General features: G+C 45.4%; 1 protein-coding gene across 4 annotated transcripts in view; it reads left to right on the top strand.

Annotated features, from left to right (window-relative positions):
* Nucleotides 1–20,892, top strand: part of olgc3 (membrane guanylyl cyclase) — a 138,411-nt gene that overhangs the window by 101,131 nt on the left and 16,388 nt on the right.

Raw genomic sequence — 20,892 nt, 5'->3', positions numbered from 1 at the left:
AATGTAATATATGTGCTGTACACCAAAAAAAAGTCAATTCACCCAAAACCCTCCCAGACCCCCCAATCCCCTTAACTGATGGAGATGAATATTGGGTAAGAGACTGAGTTCAAAAGACGGTTTATTAGTAGAAACTTTAATAGTTGGGACCTCTGTCCCTGTGGATGGCTGCATAGCCAGCCTAGTGCAGCATCACAGGCAGGAACCAGCCTCACCACAGCAAAGCGGAGATGCAGGTTCCTATCTAAAGCTGCTGCAGCTGAACAGCAGCCAGTTCAGAGGAAGAGGACCCAACTGAGGATAATCAGCATCTGCAGACTTTATCCTTTTTGGAAGTCAGGTGGAGCGTTTATGTATTTTGGAAAAATATTTTATGAATCACATTTTAAAACCAGAAGTAAAAGGAGATTTCAAAGAATATTACTTAATAATGATAATAATAATAATGGATTGGATTTATCTGCGCTTTTCAAGTCACTCAAAGCGCTTACAGTATGTCCATTATTCATTCACTCCTCATTCATTCTTGGTGATGGTAACTACTGATGTAGCTACAGCTGCCCTGGGGCAGACTGACAGAGGTGTGGCGGCCAGTTCGCGCCTACGGCCCCTCTGACCATCACATACACAATCACACACCAGTGGAGCCACACTGGAGGCAAGGAGGGTGAAGTGTTTTGCCCAAGGACACAACAATAGTTGGCTGGGGGGAGAGGGGATCAAACCGCCGACCCTTTGATCATTGGATGACCTTTCCAACCGCCTGAGCCACTGCTGCCCTAAATGTCAAAGCAGTAAAACATGCATACTAATGAAATTCATCACACAACATATGCCACTGATCCTTTGTACCCTGACCCAGTGGTCTCCAACCTTTTTCAGGCCATGGGCTGGTTTAATGTCAGGTAATTTTTACAAGGACCTGTCTGAACAGGGCCAAAATTTAATATTTTTAAGCTTCCAGTTTCTGAAAAATTACATTTTCAAATTAAAATGCTACTAAAAAAACTTTAGTTTAAAAACATCTAAAAGCATTAGTAGATTGTTTTAACAGATGACAAAGATTCAGTGAAACAAAGTTAGCAAGTTGTTTCTGATTTGTAAAATAAAAAAATAAATAAAAGAACTTTACTTTCTTTTTCATAGACTACTATTACAAGACTGAGAACATAACCTAGTCTCAGATCACCTTTCAGGGGAAAAAGATTTTGTTTTTACATAAATCCTCATACATTGTGTATTTTTTAACACAGAGGAACATTTTTTATGCTCAAGTTTTTTAACAGATGTCTGCCTGATGTTTCTTCACTTTTGGAAAATTCATAAATGTCCTTTTTCACAAATCAGAAACTTAATTTGATTGAATATTCGCTCCCCCATGAACCGCTACCTTAACGTGGTGGGGGTGTTTGAGAGCTCGAGTGATCCCAGGAGCTAAGCTGTCTGGGGCTTAAGCCCCTGGTAGGGTCTCCAATGGCAGACAGGTCCTGGGTGACGAGCCAGACAAAGAGTGGTTCAGATCCCCCTGATGAAAAGAAACAACAAGGAACCGATTACGTCGCCTTGATTGGCGTCACCAGGGCACCACTCTGGAGTCAGGCCCGGGGATGGGGCTCGCAAGCGAGTGCCTGGTGACCGGGGCTCTTCCCACAGGCCACCAGTCAGGCAAACCGCTAAGGAGCAACTTGGGACCACTCTCCCATGGGCCCACCACCTGTAGGAGACCTCAAAAGGGGCCGGTGCACTGTGGTTTGGGTGGCAGTCGGGGATGGTTGCCTCGGCGGCCCAAACCCAGGTCATGGAACTTGGCTTTTGGGACATGGAACGTCACCTCTCTGGGAGGGAAGGAGCCTGAGCTTATGAGGTGTAGAGATACCGTCTAGATATAGTGGGGCTCACCTCCACACATAGCCTGGGCTCTGAAACTCAGTCCTTAGAGAGGGGTTGGACTCTCTACCACTCTGGAGTTGCTCAAGTTTAGAATCAGCGGGCTGGTGTGGGCTTACTCGTGAGCCCCCAGCTCAGCAGCCAAGTGTTGAAGTTCACCCCGTTGGACAAGAGGGTCATGTCCCTCCGCCTCCGAGTGGGGGACAGGTCTCTGACTGTGGTTTTGGCTTACGGGCTGCACAGCAGTTTGGAGTACCAGACCTTCTTGATGTCTTTCGAAGGTGTACTGCACTGTAAAACACAATAAGTTCACTTAACTCAAACATTTCTTCGAAACTGATTACATACATTTTTTAAATTATTGTTAACTTAAAGTTTTAAGTTACAAGACTTATTTTTGTAAGTTAATGTGACAAAAGAATTCAAGTAAACCTGACTAATTTTTCTTTGTTTAAAACACAACTTTAATCAAGTTATCTATAGTTAGTTTGTTAAGTTCTTACAATATATTTATACAAGTATATTTTACTTAAAATGTTTTGGTACTTAATACAATCATTTATTAAATTTTAAATTCTAAAATATTTCACCTTCTAGGTGACTACATTTAAATCATTAAACATTTTCTTTTACATACATATACTTGAATAGAGCCAATACAAAAAATTTCAAAATGAAAATATTTAGACCGACTGACCGTGTTAAATGTCATTTATTAAACAATGTCAAAGTCTTCCCAAAAGCAGCTAAAACAAGTCATCAGTCATATAATTAAAGAGCAGCCAATGATTGTAATACCAGATTGTGCAAAAAAAAAGAAAAAAAACAGAAACAGAAGTGATTTTTTTTCACTTTTACAATTAAAGAGTTTTCAGGTATCAAAAAATAACAATATCGTCAAGTCCGTGTACATTTTATAATTTAAAAAAAAAGTGTAATTTTAACATATATCCATCTGTTCAATCCAGTAAAAAAAAACCTGCATGAGTGTAAATATAAACAAAAATGTAAATCATTGCAATGACTGAAAAGGTTGATTGTACAATTGCTTTTGATAAGTGACTAACGGATTCAAGAATAAACATCTTGAACAACCTGAGCAGGTATAACAACAACAAAAAAACACTATACAGCCTGTAATCAAAAAAATTCTAACAAGGCTATTTTTCAACAACTACAATTAGAAAAACTTGTGTTCTAGTATTCTCTGTGTTTTACAGTTTTACTGCCACAACTTCTAAAAGTAAACATTGTTTAGGCAACCTTAACAAAAAAACAAAAAAAACAAAACCTGGCAAAGATAATGTGTGTGCGCCAGGCATTTTCATAAAAATTTAAAAAAGGTAAAACAATATTTCTATAAATAAAGTATAGCCTTGAATGAGAAAAAAAATAACCTTCAAAATCGCACTCACGCAGATTACATAAAAGCATCGTCATATCTGCCACCAACCATAATGTTCTTACAGTTCAAATAAAATTCAGGCTAGTTAGTAAGGCTGGATAGTTTTCAGAAACTATCATTGCACACATCCAGTTTTAGTGCAAAAAGAAACCTCAACTTTTACATGAAACAACACTTTCAAAACACAAGTTCAACATGTTGAAATTTCCATAGTCCAGCAAAAGAATCATTCATAGAATGACACTACAGTTCTGTCAATAGGTCGTTTTTCAGACTCAACCCTTTGGGCTTTAATTTTTCATCCTCAAGACCCATCAAGACATTTTGAATAAAGTCAAATGTGTTGACCAAGGTTTTGGGGTACGCTAGATGAAAGGCATATATCAATGCAAATAATATGACAAATCCATCAGCCAGTGAGGGTACGTCAATAATCGTGTTACCCTCAAGTACAACCACGATCTTGACTGGATGGAACATGGCATTCTGTGGATCAGCACCAACTGCAAGAAGTCCAAGTAGTGTGTCCACATTATCTGGTTCCATGGACTGCCCAACCTAAAGAGAAAAGATAATTACAATAATGCAACTATAGTGTACATTTATGTTTTCACATGAAAGGTATCCATTTACTGTAAAATTTACTTTTTGTAAGATCAAATGAAAATCATGCTTTTGCCCATCATGTAGCTCCTATTATCTAGGTTGTCATTTTATACCACGCGGGCTGTCCTGTCTTTACACTATATGAAGGAGATTACGTAACATTTTAATTCTAATTTTACAAGTTCTTGTTGCCTACCTTAGTGTTTAAGCAAAATACACTGACAAACTTTGCAGGACGTCTGACAATTTAAGCTGTCCACATACGGACTCATCCATATCTACAATAGCATATTTTAATGACACAGCTTGACAATTGTCAAACTATAGAATTTTTTAAAGTTAGATGAATAAACATTTTTTCAAGCATATTCATAATTGTCTTATTGAATATTTTAATTACAACTTATTGAGTAAGACTTGAAAATCCCATTGGTGCACATTCTCAGACTGTCATGGACTTATTTTCTTTTTTAATTTCCATTTGTTCAAGTAGATCAGGGGTGGCCATTCCTGGTCCTCCATATCTGCAATCCAGTATAATTTATACATTTCCCTGCTTTCACACACCTTCCAGCTAATGGTCAGAATCAACATAGTTAAGGTCTGTCTAGCTCTGCGAGTGACAGACATTTGTATCACATTTATGCTGTCACAGTACATTGTAAACATTTTAATTTACCTCACAAGTCCTCAGAAAGCTGGAGGTGTCATCATGGAGATAGGCAAGGAGAGCCTGAAGGACAACTGCACGTCTTACATGAACATCAACTTGTTCCTGCAGTGTGAGAACATGACATTGATGAACAACCCCACAGTTGTTCAGCATAGCAGTTGAGCAACACTAAATCTTGTACAGACATTCATATCAATAAGCTATTATGAGATGTCACTTACCTGGAGGTCGTAGATTGTGAAGAGCTGGCCTAGGACATCGGACACCTTCCCTGTGCGTGAAGCTTTCTTCCTGAATATGTTCTGAAGGCGAGGAGTATGTTGGTCCAACACAGCAAAGTGGTTCTTCAAGTTAATGTTTGTAATTCTGTGAAACTCTGCACAAATCTGCACAGACACAAAAGGACTGTGAGTATGTGGCTCAAAGCATTATACTGTTGCATGTACAATTGTATTTAAAAAAAATATTCACCTGAGATTCCATTTTTAGGGCAGGCCAGCATTCCAAGATGTCTGCAACTGGCAGGTCATCACTGATTATTTCTTTGCGCAGCAGGGCAAAGGTGCTTTGCATTAACTTGGTGATCAGGATTTGATCTTTGTCAGTCTTTTTAACTTCATCTATAATCTGCAGTCTCAGTTGGTCTAGGCTGGTAGCATCTTCCCCTCTTGGAAAATTGGGGAGGTAATTGAGTTCTGCTCTCTTTGGTCTTTTAATGCCAGTGTGTGCAGCTTGTCTATCTGGATTATTTTTACTTCTCTTTCCAAAGTTCACTGCTACCTCTTGAAATCCAGCACGACTTAACTTAGCTCGATAATTCCTCATTTTAAACTTGAGGCTATTTTTCCAGCCATACCACCCTGTTTTAGAGCCTGGCTCTTTCAGACAAGGGTGATGAGTAACAAGTGCCTCTGCTACCACTGAAACCTCTCTGTCATTGGGGTATGCTTTGAAACTGTGCATTGTAGCTGCAAGAGCTTCAAGTATGTCATGTTTTTGGCCCCTGGTTAACTTTAAAGACTTTCCTGTTCTCTGATAAGTTCTATTTCCCTCACTAAGTATGAGTTCAACCTCATAGGAAAAAGTGGGCATTGGAAAAACCTGAGGCCATGGGGTGGGGCCCTGCGTTGGGCTCTCCCCGCGCGGCGGGGGGCTGCCCTCCTGGTTTGGCTGGGGCGGCGCTCCCTTTCCCTCCGTGCCTGCCTGCTCTCTGGTTCTGGGGGACTCGCGGCGGTCCTGCTGGCCCTGGCCTGGGTGGTGGGCTGGGTCGCCCGGGGGGCGGTTGTTCCCTGCCTGTGGCCGTGTGGCGTTGGGGGTTCCGGCTGCCGCTGCTGATGCGGCGGGGGTCTTGGTGTGGGGATGGCTGGGCACTCTCCCTCCTTCTTTTCACATTCCACCATCCATTTTAGAAGAACATAAACACTCACCTGAGCACAGGTGTTAGCTCACCTTTGCACTAACAGTTTGCATGATTGAATGACCGAAATATTTCACACTTGTTGGTTTTTTTTAACACTATCTGTTTTGTGTACATGTTGACATGTGGACGTTCTTTTTTTCTTTTAGCCAGCAGGTGTGAGATAACATTTGAGTGTATGTGTGGACAGGCCCAGCCCTTTTTGTACTACATTTGAACCTTACCGTAATTATAGACAACCAGTAAACTTGTTGCTTTATGCTGCTTCATGGTCTTACCCCCCCCCCCTCCTATTTTCACCCTCTTACCCCCCCCCCCCCCTCTCTCTAACGTCCCTCTCCCTTCTTCCCTTCTTTCCTTTTCCGTCTGGTCCAACACCAAAGATTTTCAAACATGATTGAAATTAATAAAATTTGGCCTCAATTACAAAAGGGGTTTATTCAGACATACCTCTGGTTTGTCTGAAGATTAATAACCCCTGTTGTTAAAGTAAAATCCAACACAAGAGGCCCTCAGCTCTCATCTGCCTGCCCTGCTGTTGGACAGGACAAGTTAAAAAATAAAAAAAATAAAATAAAAAATGAAAAACCTGAGGCCATTCATCAATCCTCTCCGGCGTCATAGCATGGGGCAGTAATATAGTGTCATCCGATGCTATTGAACTTGTATCGCTCTCTGGTCGCACAATCTTTAGCACAGCTTTCTGAGGAAGTTCTTCGATGTCTACAAGGGAGCAAAGCTGCCCATCAAAGTCTGGGTCTTCATAAAACAGACTAAAATCAAAGTCTAGTTTGAACTTGTCTTGTATCATTCTCTTTAGCTCATCCACAGACTCTGGACGTGTGGATAAAGTGATCTTTCTGACAATGTTTGTGGAGATATGTATATGGAGGAGGAAGTTTTGTGTCGAGAGTGGTAAAGCAAACAAAGATTCAACCGGATTAAAAATACACAAAGTTTATTTCCCTGACAATAGTTCTAGAGCACAGATTAAACATTAATGCAGATATATCTGGATTCTCAAGTAAAGATCTACTGACGCACAAGTTACATGCGAATTATTCGTAGATTTACCCAAGAACAATGGAAAACTTTAAAACCAGTCTTTTTAAGATGTGTTTGAATCTCTGCCTTCCGGAAAGAGCATGGCTGTCGGTCCTCCGCCCATGGTCGCTCTGATTCGTCAGCTGATAGCCCGCCTGCTATCACCGGCCAATAGATGAAGGTTGCCAGCTTCAAATCCGCTCCGCCTCTCGGGGGCCCGTTTCACCGGCGCACACCCAGTCCGATGATCAAAAGAGTCCCCATCTGGTCAGAGTAAATCATTCCTGGACAACTCAAGGTTCCTTTACCGGTATCCAGAGCAAAGGTCAGCTCCAACCTCCACATGAGAACACGAATCTTCACACTTTCCCAGGGGAAGAATCTTCAACCCAGATGGTACGAATATGGTCCATGGCATATTTATGGCACCTATGTAAAACTCCTAACTTTGCACAAAGAACATCCTATTTCTTCACAGGATGCTGCAACCATAAAGCAAAAAGGAATGTCACACGACCATAAATCTGGATAGTTCAAAATAAGTTCACTTCACACTAAAGATAAAGCTGTAACATAATAAAGAATAAGATATTAAAACATACATTTTCTACAAAATCTTTGATCACAACAAATCGTTTCTGTGTTAACAGCAAACGTCCATCAACATTGTATGCTGAGACTCAGTGTGTCATTCAGTTCTGAAAGCAGATGCATAGAAAATAAGTCTGATGACATTAGCTCAAATGACCTCAGATGCTCATAATACAAACACTCATAGTTCCTGCAAAGAAATGAAACAGAGTTGTCTCTGAGCAATATATCATCAATTTTGCTGAATCTTGGGAGTCCTGTTGTCTGGCCTACTGACACAAACATCCCTTTGGCATACTCTATGCCATCTACTTAAACCTTCGATGTGCTGTATATGCTTTGGCTGTTTGTCTTTGCTTTGATGAAGTCTTGTGCAACTTTGGGCAGATTTTCTTCTGGAACCGATGAGACATGTGAGGCCTGTATGTGGGGTCTGAAAAATGCTGGTGCACTGAGATAATATGCCATCATGTACTGGTGTCTGGTAGCTAGTGTTTTCAAGACATTCTTGGAGTTCTTTGCATCATGAATGACCCTTTTAAAAAAACGATGTTTTCCTTCAAACCGCATGGTCCACAGGTGAACCAGGGGACCAAAGCATTTTGTCACCTCTGGATAATGCTCAAGATAATGATGTTTTGGTCGAAGCCTAAAATCTGGAAACATAACTTTAAGACCCTGCCTGTGATCACATATTTTACTTTGCATGTACTGAATAGATTCCTCTGTTAAGCCTGGAGATAACACATGTTGCACAATTTCTTTTAGGTCCATCAGTATGTTCCATGCTTCATCCCCTTCAGGGAATTTGCTTCCTAACATGAGTGGCAATAACCTCAACAGGGTGGAATTTTCGTGCCCATTTCCACCAATGCTTTGTTTGAATGCAAAGTTTTTTGGGATTGGCTTTGGTTTATCAACTCTATCAGAGTGCTGATATGGAAAAGTTTGGATTTTTGTATTCAGATATTCAAGAGTGAAATACTTTCGTCGAATCATTTCACCGATGCACAAGGCCAACTCAACAGGCACAATCCCTTCAAAGAGATCGTGCAGTATATCAGGTGGGAAACCAGTAATGGGATGAAAATGCTGCAATGTTTTGCTGAGGGCACAAGCACCTGTAACACCAAAATGTGTTGAATATTCTTCCTGCACAAAATTTTGCACATGAAGATCGTGAGATTCTTTTGTTCTCAAGCAGAACTCTCCATCAGAAACCTTGGTGGTCTGGAATTTCTCTGTGGTGCAGCAACAGAATCTGCATATGTAATTTCTTCTGAAAGACTGTACAAAACCAGCAAGACCATGGGCAGCCAAATTATCAGCTGCCACACAAAGCACAGTCCCCTGAATACATTCACCAAGTGCTTCAATGAAAATTCCATCCTGTTCTAAAGTTTGCAAGTCTTTTAGCAAAGGTGACAGGTCAGTTTCATAACTGTGCTTTTGGAGGTCAGAGACTTTGCATAGCAGGGCTAGTTGTATAACATGCAAGCTAGACCTATACTGACTGGGTATATTAGCAAGCAACCAATACACTGCACATATCTTATGGATCTTTCTACTCGTTCCCAAAGGATTGGCTAGTTCAACATCATCCACATACAAAATCAGAGACAATTTCAATTTTCCAGTTGCTGATAGAAGCTTATTTGCTTTGAAATATGCCCCATCTTCATGAGCCACATAAACTCCAGGTGACGATTTTGTAGCTGCCTGAAGCTTATCGAGAAGCTCAGTGTTTTTGAACATCATCTGAAGCATTTGTAGAACTGGAACACAAACAGTGTATCCGATTGAATCAAGAGTATGTTGTATTGGCATTACCAGAGGGTAGTTGTTTCTTACAAATGTTTTTCTTCGTTTTGTGGTAGACAGCTCTCCACCCTCTGTAGTTGCACTAACAAAGACATTACTTTCCGTGATGGCATCCACCAACTCTTGAAGCACAGCATCACTGATGGACTCATTGTGTTCTTGCAGAACAACAAGGATGGTCTCTCTCACAAGAGGCTTTTGAAAGTGTGAATATCTGCAGCAAACTGTCAACCATGTCTTGTATAGCAGTCTCTGAAACGTGAAAAACACTGCATTTTCAAAAGCAAAGATGATACATTATTCTTCAACTGAAGTTGCAGTTCTTTGATGTCATAAGCAGACTCATTGGGAATAGAATCAGAAGTGTCCAGCTCAGGAGATTCGTGAGAAGGACCAACTTCGGAAGACTCCAGGGGCCTAGGCTCTCGCTGATTGTAAGTTTTTGTTAGGATCTCACTCTTAAATGGCGACTTTGTCGTATTTCGGGCAGATACTCGGGCAGTGTTTTACAGGTTACTACCCTAGGGCGGTTCAGTCAATTAACTCACCTGCTCAGCGTCTTATTAAAGCCCAGGTGCGCAGTTGTTCATTCTCTTTCTTACCTTCAGCGCTCATTCTTCGCCGGTTCTTCGTGCTCGCTGTTCTGTTTCATGGTGACCTTCCCCTAGTTCTGGTCGGATTGTCAGGACCCCCTTCTTAGGGGGGGGGGGTCACTCCCTGTCACTCCCCGTCACTCCCTTTACGCAGCGGCGCCGCGTTTTTCAACGGTTCTCCATGCTCGCTTTTCTCTTTCTGCGTTATGATGCTCTTCCCCCGTTCTTTTCGGATTGTGGGATCTCCGCTTTGTTGGATCTTGCGGGGGCGTCCGTTTCCCCGCGTCTGCCTCTCCTTTTTCGGCTGCCGGCCCCGGCGCGTATTTGGAGCCGCGGTTCTCGCTTCTCCCGGCGCGTGTCTGCGGAGAGCGGCCTGCGGCGTTTGGGTTGTCAGTGAATATCGTTCGGGTGATGTATCAGCCTTATTGGGTGCCATGGTCGCCGACATGTTTGGTGTGCGGCGTGTTTTTGTTTTCTGTGCTTCTGTGCTGTGTTTTCTTCCGGGTTGGTTTCCTACTCAGCGCGGTCGTCGGTGACGTCACGCCCCTATGGACTCTTAGTTCTTTATCAAGTTGTGCGTTTCTTCAATCCCTGGTCAGGTTTCTGCTGTGTGGGCCATCATTCAGTGCTGGCTTTGTCGTGGTGGCTCTTTGTTTTGCTTCTTTTTTGTTGAAGCTGTGTGCGTTTGTTAGTTTAACCTGCATTTGGATTGGTCGGTTTATGGACATGTCTCTTCTGTGAGAGAGCCGGAAACGAGAAGAGCGTTCCCCTGGCGTTCTGGGAACTAAATTCTGCCCTGTTGTCTATGCGTGTGTGTCAGTTTGTGCGTGGCCCTGTCTTCTCAAACTCCCCGATGTTTTGCTGTGTTTTCTCTGGTTGTTTTAGGGATTTATCGTTTGTTTGTGGGGGTTCGTGATGGGCTTTTCTCAGAACCCCATTTTTTCTGTTTTGAGTAGGCCCTAAGTGGCCACTCGGACGTTCAGGTTTGACGCGATTGTGTGGGAACTGTCGGCGCTCGGTTCCTCCATTTTTAATTTTGCAGCAGCAGTCTTTTCCTTGTGGTCCTTCTGGTTTTCGTTTGCACTGACCTGCCTCTCTATGCCTCCCAGTGGTGTCTCTTGGCGTTCAGCTGGCGCGAAGTGTTTGTCGGTCTACCTCTCAGCTGTTGTGGCTGTCCTTATGATTAGACGTTTTATCTGAAGTCCTGTGCTGGATTTGGTGTGGGATATGGGATCCCCCTCATTTTTGCGTGTTATTGATGATTTCTCGGTGGTCAATTTTCCTCTGTATCCTTGGTCTTTTGCATCTCTGTGGCTAAAAATCATTTTCGAATCTGGGTTTCCACGTTGTCTATGATGTATGGTCTTCCACCCGTCCGGATTTATTTCTTCCCAGATCTGGACGGTTTGTTGATGCATGCCGCTCCCCATTATGTCATCTCTCGCTCTGTGCAGCGTGTCGTTTATTCATTCTTGGGTTGAATGACTGTGTTTTATCAATGATTGGGCTACCTGAAATTTGCTGTGGCCTCTGTCCCACTGTCATCCGTTCATCTTGTGTTCTGTTCCGGGTAGTTCGATCCTGGGCCCCAGGTTCCTGTGCTGGATATTCATGTCTTGCGTTTGGTTTCTTTTTTTTTTTTTTTTTTTTTTAACCTTGTCCTGTCCAACAGCTGGGCAAACAGATGAGAGCTGAGGGCCTCTTGTGTTGGACATATTTTACTTTAACAAGAGGGGTTATTAATCTTCAGACAAACCAAAGGTATGTCTGAATAAACCCCTTTTGTAATTGAGGCCAAACTTTATTAATTTCAAACATGTTTGAAGATCTTTGGTGTTGGACCGGACGGAAAAGGAAAGAGGGGAAGAAGAGAGAGGGACGTTAGAGAGAGGGGGGGAAGGAGGGTGATAGTAGGAGGGGAAGGGGGATAAGACCATGAAGCAGCATAAAGCAACAAGTTTACTGGCTGTTAATCACCATGGTAAGGCTCAAATGCAGTGCAAAAAGGGCGGAGCCTGTCCACACACACACCCAAGTGTCAAACACACCTGCTAGCTGCAAAAATGTCCATCTGTCGACATGTACACAAAACAGATAGTGCTCACACGCATACTTATGCCTTAAAACCAACTAGTGTGAAACATTTCAGTCATTCAGTCACGCAAACCGCCAGTGCAAAGGTGAGCCAACACCCGTGCTCAGGTGAGTGCTCATGTTCTTCTAAAATGGATGGTGGAATGTGTAAAGAAGGAGGGAGAGCGCCCAGCCATCCCCACCCCAAGACCCCCACCGCAGCAGCAGCGGCAGCCGGAATCCCCCCCACGCCACACGGAAACCGGCAGGAAACAACCGCCGCCCGGGCGACCAAGCCCGCCACCCAGGCCAGGGCCAGCAGGACCGCCGCAAGGCCCCCAGAGCCAGAGAGCAGGGAGGCACGGAGGGAAAGAGAGGGCCGCCCCAGCCCAACCAGGAGAACAGCCCCCCCGCCGCGCCGGGAGAACCCAACGCAGGGCCACACCGGAGAGGGACGCCCACAGCCCCAGACGAGCACCCCACCACCACCCAGGAGTTCTGGGCATCCCCCCGCCCCAACCCCAGGTACGAGCCAGGACCCCCCAAGGGAGACCCGCTCCGCACTCCAGGCAGCCATCCGCCCAGCCCACGGTTGGTCCAGGGAGGAGCAAGGCAGGGGCCCGCCGCCCCCGCCCAGGAGGGGGGAACCCCGGGGAAAAAAGAGGGCCCACAAGGGGTGTTGTAAATATGGCCCGACCAGGCTCGGCCACATTTGGATATTTGGCGGGGCCCAGCGCTCAGGAGCAAGGACCAGAACCCACCCCCCAGGGACACCAACACCCCCCAGCTCAGATGTAATGTGAACCCCCCCACCGCGCGGAGAGAGCACCGCCGGGCCCAGGAAGCCGGCACCCCGGGGACACGGCCGCCGTTGCAAAGGGGCCCGCACCCCCCACCAGGGAAGAGGCAGGGGACAGATGGTCCTAGGTCCCACCTTCCTTGCGTTTGGTTTCCTTCTCAGTGCTTGCTGTGTTTTCTTATGATGTTGACTGTCGTGTCTTCAGTCACTTGTTCTTCTGAGGCTGCGCCCTCTGGTGTTGGGGGGAAATATTTATGAAGAGTGGTTTGTGTATGTCCGGCCGCCAGACTCCACAGCTCTAATGGTTTTAAGGGAATGTGTGGTTATGAGAGAATTCAGCCATGGAGATTATAATACGGCTGTTTAAATAGTGTGATAGTCTTATGTGTCGTCTGTCGACTTGGTTGGTGTTTAAATATCACCATGAGCAATTTTAACCCTGACTGTACAAACTATTCACTTACGCTCTCAAGCTTAGTTCAAGAGTTAAATCTTGTGTCAACAAGCCAGTCTTCTATCTGCCCAGCTTAAGCAGATGACATTCGGCTAGATGCTTCTCCATTTAGAGACGTGTTGTACTCCGCCTCTAAATGCTTACTGTTCAGTCTAGCTAAAATACTATCAAAACCTACGGTCCCTCGTGGATCTCAAGTTCTTCTTTCACAGTCTCCAGACGCCCTTGGCTAATTAAAATTTCAGCTGTCTGTGCTTTGTTGTCCACCTATTTGAGAACCACTAATTTCGAATACAAGAATCAAATCCAGCCGAGCTGCAATCCATTGCTACGTGGGATGTGACCTTCCTCATCTACAATTCTCCTTTGGGCCTTGGTTACCCTTCCCATCGCCTGCTCCTCGATGACCTTCTGAAGGTGCGTCCCTCTGGAACTGTCAAAGGTTACTCTCTTACCATTGGTGTATACAAAATTGGTGTTAAGATTTCGTGCAGATCTATAATTCACTATCAATTCACTGTTGGAATTTGTGATTCTGGTGGTTTCTGCAGTGCGATGAATCTACAATGGAGTTTTCCCTAACTATCTACTAAATTTCACTTCTCAGTTATTCCATTTATCTCAAGCATGTTGAAACTGATCAGTTTCTAGATCATTGCCGAGACTAATACAGCTTTTCCATGCATCGCATCCTGAGCCTGCGAACCCCTAACCCCCGGTCTGCTTCTCCGTTTTCTGGCAAATGAGGTCACCCCTGCATTCTTTGATCTGGTGCTGCAACGACGACTGCTCGACGTTCCTATTGCTGCACTGAAAATGATGGGGCGGTGGGCCTCCTCTGCATTCCAATGACACTTCTTGACTCGAATCAATCAATATGTCAGCAGCAGAATGAATGTAATTAGTGGATTGTGGGTGTTAAAAGAAAAAGAAAGTATTTGCCAGGTGGAAGCCTCAAATTTTGGATGTTCTAAGTTTGTATTATAGTATGAGATGGAGCTCGAAATTGGCTTCTTAGCCCATTTATGTATGTAGTATTCCAATGAGGCATAGTAATTATGGCCTTGAACTCGTTCTTAATATTCAGTTGGAACTTCGACTAAATGAATGTTTCTTGAGCGCGTATAATTGGTATGCAAAATGGAAGAAAACTTCATGGCCGTTAAGCTGGTCGTAGCACTGTCGTTGGAAGCTCCGAAATAATGGATGTTACTAAGCTCGTATAAATAGCATGCCAAATGGAAAGCTATGGCATTGAGCCCGTCATAGTTTTGATGGAAACTTCGAATACTGAATGTTACTTAAGCATGTCATAGGATGCCATCGGTAGCATGGGATTGGATGTTAAGTCAGTGTCATCATACGGGTTGGTCATGGTGGTTCAAATTAGTTCCTTACAGCGTTTTGTGGACGTGGGCTCTACGTTCTAAAAAAAAAAAAGTGTGAGTAATTCTTATGTTGGCTCCCCTTCATTCTTCCCTCTCTCTTTCAGATAGTATGCTTGGGGAGTGGCCCAACGGTCAATGGTACCGGGTAAACACATAGCAGATACACTAGATAGCATGTTCCCTTCGTGGAGCGGTTCTCGAACAGGAGCAGCCCAACCGTCAATGATGCCGGGGTAAACATATAGCAGATCCACTAGATAGCATGTACCCTTCATAGAGTGGTTCTCGAACGGGAGCGGCCCAACGGTCAATGGTGCCGGGGTAAACACATAGCAGATACACTAGATAACATGTTCCCTTCGTGGAGCGGTTCTCGAACGGGAGCGCCCCAACGGTCAATGGTACCGGGTAAACACATAGCAGATACACTAGATAGCATGTTCCCTTCATAGAGTGGTTCTCGAACGGGAGCGGCCCAACGGTCAATGGTGCCGGGGTAAACACATAGTAGATACACTAGATAGCATGTTCCCTTCGTGGAGCGGTTCTCGAACAGGAGCGGCCCAACCGTCAATGATGCCGGGGTAAACATATAGCAGATCCACTAGATAGCATGTACCCTTCATAGAGTGGTTCTCGAACGGGAGCGGCCCAACGGTCAATGGTGCCGGGGTAAACACATAGCAGACACACTAGATAACATGTTCCTTTCGTGGAGCGGTTCTCGAACGGGAGCGCCCCAATGGTCAATGGTGCCGGGTAAACACATAGCAGATCCACTAGATAGAATGTTCCCTTCGTAGAGTGGTTCTTGAACGGGAGCAGCCCAACGGTCAATGGTTCCGGGGTAAACACATAGTAGATACACTAGATAGCATGTTCCCTTCGTGGAGCGGTTCTCGAACAGGAGCGGCCCAACCGTCAATGATGCCGGGGTAAACCTATAGCAGATCCACTAGATAGCATGTACCTTTCGTGGCGCTGTACTCGAACGGGGCGGCCCATACGGTCAATGGTGCCGGGTCACACATAGCAGTCATACTGGAAATGGAATGAAATGACTGCCGCCGAAAACACACCTCATCTTATTACACACTGATTATACATTCACATTTTTTCTTCTTCTGGATGATCTTGGTCAGGGGTCGGCAACCCATGGCTCCAGAGCCACATGTGGCTCTTTCATCTTTCTGTTGTGGCTCCCTGTGACTTTGAAAAATAATGAGTATTTATAAAATGAGTATTTTATAAAAATTCAAATTTATTTTAGTTTGTTCATTTTTCATGGCATTTCAAAGGCGCTGCTGGCTCAGTGCGAGGCACGTGCCACGTAAAAAAGAGCTTCCTTGGTGGGCTCGTGTTTGTCGGGCAAGGCTGCGGAGCTGATAGCAGGAGGAGACACGCGGGGCGGCTTCAATAAACACTCCGGGTATGGAGTGATTTTCTGCCGGGGGCTTGGCGTGGCGCTGAACGAGGAGCGGCTTACTGGTGACGGAGAGTTTGCGCCGGTGTTTTGGACTCCCGTGTGCGGTGATGTGTGTTTCAGAGCAGGGGAGCTCGTTGCGTCGGTTGCGATCGACCGGTCATCTTCGGGGACGTGGGGGAGATTGAAGGGGAAGAGAGTGCTTCTTGAAAATCCACCAGCCAATCAAAATCCTCACCGAAAAGTACGGGACTTGACTGACATGCAGAATGGCCAATCGGACATCCTCTGACACATACGTCACTGCAGACGCGAGTTTAAATGCACTCAGCGCAAACTCTGCCTTCAGAACGTCTTTTTCTCCCCGCGGCACATCATGTCCCCGGTAGAAGTCCAGCAACCGGAGTTTATTAAAGCCGCCCGCGTTTCTCCTCCTGCTATAAGCTCTGCAGTTGTCGCCCGATAAATACGAGCTCATCAAGGAAGCTGTGAGGCACGCGCTTTATACTGTTGCGGAGTGTGTGTTTGTGCTGAGCGGCGCGCGTGCCACCAGGGAGGGGCGCGTGCAGGTGGAGATGGGGGTGTGAGCACGGAGCGGAGGTGTGTGCGTGAAATATATTGTGTGTTCGGAGGACGGAGCACTAAATTAGTAGTCGTCGTTCCCCATCAATACTGATCAATACGGAGCCAGCAGCGCCAAATGCCTCACAATATGCCACGCTCCCCGCATTGCACCGTTTACAGCAGAGCATGAATACGATGGTCGCTGCTTTCTGTCTTTGTAATAAAACGCCTCATCTGTTAATACAAAAGTATCTTTATGTAAACTCAATGTGTAGTTTTTAATCATCAGTACATAAACAATAATGTTGAAATAAACATGTAACAAATAAACATGAAGATGAAAAGAAAGAAGTACTTTTTTTTATCTTTCCTGGCCCGCAATCTACACTTATGTCCTTGAAAATCGATCGCGATCGACGTAATGAGCACACTTGATATAATATATACATGCATAATATATATAATGATGTCAAAACGGGTTGTGGCTACGGGTGCTTTTTTTTCGTTAGGGGCTGTCACAAATGGCTCTTTGAGTAAAAAAGGTTGCCGACCCCTGATCTTGGTGTTGGGGGTTTTGTTACCCGAAAGTTTTATGGAAATTTCTCATGGAATCCAAGATGGCGGCGCGCGTAGGTGCTGCGGCTCTCGGCTCCCCATTCAGTGCTTCCTTTTCTATATTTTCTTTATTCCTTTTCTATACATTCTCGCTTTTATTTTTATTCTTGGGCGTTGCTAACACCCACTACACTCGTCAGACGCTATTGGACATCGGAAACCGACATCAACTCGCTGTTTCCAGCGACTTCCACCACGAGCACAACATTCCGTGCTACATAGCGAGACCCCCGGGCTCACCTTGGATTGTTGTCGGTACCGGCAGACGACGCAGGCGGAGGAGGGAGAGGAAGCAGAAGCGAGGCTGCAGGTCTGGCGTCGTGCTAAGACTACGGAAACAACCACACAAGCCACCTCTACCGAGCCTTTTCCTCTCAAATGCCAGATCGCTGGTTCACAAAATGGACAACTTGAGATTACAACTGGTCGGAAATTATTATGTCAACAACTGCTGTGCGCTCATCATCACAGAAACTTGGCTTCATCCGGACATACCAACTCGAAGGTCGCACTCTGCTGTGCGGGGACAGAACAAAGGACTCCGGTAAGAGCAGAGGGGGGGGACTCTGTGTTTACGTGCACGAAAACTGGTGCAACAACGGAACGATCATCGATCAGCACTGCTCCCCCGACGTGGAGCTCATGTCTGTTAGATGTCGGCCTTTTTTCTCCCGAGAGAGCTGACTGTTGCTATCATCACGGCTGTGTACATCCCGCCGGACGCCAACGTAAACACAGCGCTCTCTCTCCTGCTGAGCGCCATAAACAAACAGCAGCGGGTTCACCCGACGGCGTTCACATCGTGGCAGGAGACTTTAATAAGGCCAACTTAAAGACTGTTCTCCCGAAGTTCCACCAGCATGTGAAGTGTTCTACAAGGGGGGGGAACACTCTGGATCATGTTTACACTAACATCAAGCATGCATACAAAGCCTCCCCCCTCCCCCACCTCGGGCAGTCAGACCACCTTTCCCTCCTGCTCTTCCCGGCCTACACCCCCCTCATACGCCGATCCAGGCCCACCACAAAGACCATCACAACCTGGCCTAAGGATGCCCTTCCCATGCTGCAGGACTGTTTCCAACTGACAAACTGGGACTTATTCCACCATCAGGAGCTGGACACACACACAGGAACAGTGCTGGACTACATACAGTTCTGCATTTGAAATGCGACTGTGGACAAAACCATCAGGGTTTTTCCAAACCAGAAACCCTGGATGACCAGCCAAGTCCGCTCCCTACTCAGAGCTCGTGACGCTGCCTTCAGGTCAGGGGACAGAGCACTATACAGTGCTGCCCGTGCTGACCTGAAAAGAGGAGTAAAAGCAGCCAAGGCAGACCACAGGATGCGCATGGAGGCCCACATTTCCAGCAACAACCCGCGAGAAGTTTGGCGAGGCATCCAGGACATCACCAACTTCAGGGGCTGTGATGTGTCCACAGCAGCTCCAGATGCTACACAGGCAGAGGAGCTTAACTGCTTCTTTGCTCGCCATGAAACAGTCCAACACTACCCCACCACGCCGGACCCACCCCCAACCCCCTCCGGCCCCAACACACCCCCACTCACTGTACAGGAGCACGACGTCAGACGGGTGCACCTAGCAATGAACCCCAAGAAGGCTGCTGGCCCCGACGGAGTTCCAGGCAAAGTGCTCAGGGCGTGCGCCCATCAGCTCGCCCCCACCTTCACAAATATCTTCAAGTTCTCCCTGGCCCAGGCAGCAATACCATCCTGCCTGAAATCAGCAACCATAATCCCTACGTCCGGATGCTCTTTGTGGATTACAGTTCTGCTTTTAACACAATAATCCCGGACAGACTCTGCAATAAACTGCTCACTCTCGGCCTCCCACCCCTCACATGCAATTGGATTAACAACTTTCTCACAAACCGAACACAAACTGTGAGACTTGGCCCCCACCACTCCTCCACCCGCACACTGAACATTGGGGCCCCACAGTGCTGTGTGCTAAGCCCCCTGCTGTACTGCCTATACACTTACGACTGCAGTCCAGCCCACAACAACAACTGCATCATAAAGTTTGCCGACGACACCACGGTGGTCGGACTCATTCCCAGGGGGGAGGCGTCTGCATACAGAGAGGAGGTCCTGAATTTGACAACCTGGTCCTCAGAGAACAACCTCACCCTGAACACCAACAAAACCAGGGAGATCATAGTTGACTTCAGGAAACATGGCGCGGACCCAGCCCCCCTCCTTATTAATGGGGAGCATGTGGAGAGGGTCCACACCTTCAAGTTCCTCGGCATCATCATCTCTGCAGACCTTTCCTGGACAGCCAACGCCACCGCCATCATCAAGAAGGCTCAGCAGCGTCTGCTCTTCCTGAGGGTCCTCAGGAAGAACAAAATTAAAACCAACCTGCTGCTGACCTTCTACCATCATCCATCCAGAGCCTGCTCACATACTGCATAACTGTTTGGTTCGGCAGCTGCACGGCCACGGATAAAAAGAGACTGCAGAGAGTTGTAGAGACAGCTGAGAAAATCATTGGGTGCCCTCTCCCCACCCTGACGGACATCTACTCCGCGCGCTGTCTCACTAGGGCTCAGAACATCATCAAGGACAGTTCACACCCCGGCTCAGACCTGTTCAACCTGATGCCCTCCGGGAGGCGCTGCAGAGGCATCAGAAGCAAAACCAACAGACTAAAAAACAGCTTCTTTCCAAAGGCAATAACAATCCTCAATTCCCAAATGCACAGATGAGAAACAAAAAAAACAAACAAAAAAAAACATTCCTGTTTATTTTGTCCATAGTCTGTACACAGTGTCATCTATCTACCTCATTGCCACCTCTGCACTTTGACATGTCTACGCACAGTTTTTTCATATGCAATTTTTGCACAACTATCTCGGCACTCACCAATACAGTTTACAGCTTATATTGCACACTTGTATATACTGTTTGTTTGCTTGTTTGATTTTATTATATTACAATGTTATCTTTACTACTTTTCCCTTCCTTACTGTTCTTGCACTGATGGTGATGCTTAAATCTCATTGTACTATGCACAATGACAATAAAGCCATTCTATTCTATTCATTGAATTGAACCTTATGCCAAACGAAAAAGATGTGAATGCCAACTTAAAGAATGTGAAAATTAAGTATGTGAAATAAATATTTCTTACTGCAAGAGTGTCTAACTGAAAGGCTGAACTGTCACCATCTGGGTGATTTCTACTTTTGTGAGCATTAAAGGAGGAATATACATTTGTAGGGTATTGACAGTTTTTGAATGGACAGTCCACTACTTCATGTTGCTTTGTGTGTGACCTTAGATGACTAAAAAGAGTTTTGTCATTAAAGGGCTGCTTGAAACTACAAAGAGGACAAATAAATGATATGCATTCATTTTGATTACTACCATGTACAGCTGCCTGATTATGTGTTCGTGTCAGATGAATTTTCAAAGCATTTACTGACTGAAAAGTGCAAATACATTCCTCATAAAAACATGAAAAGTGCAAATACATTTGTCATAAAAACATGGAAATTGGCTAACTGAGG

Source organism: Oryzias latipes, chromosome 2, assembly GCF_053564925.1.
Source record: "Oryzias latipes strain Hd-rR chromosome 2, Olatipes_Hd-rR_3.1".
Lineage (NCBI taxonomy): Eukaryota > Metazoa > Chordata > Actinopteri > Beloniformes > Adrianichthyidae > Oryzias > Oryzias latipes.
Note: the sequence above shows the minus strand (reverse complement) of the source record. Positions and strands in the feature narration are given on the sequence as shown.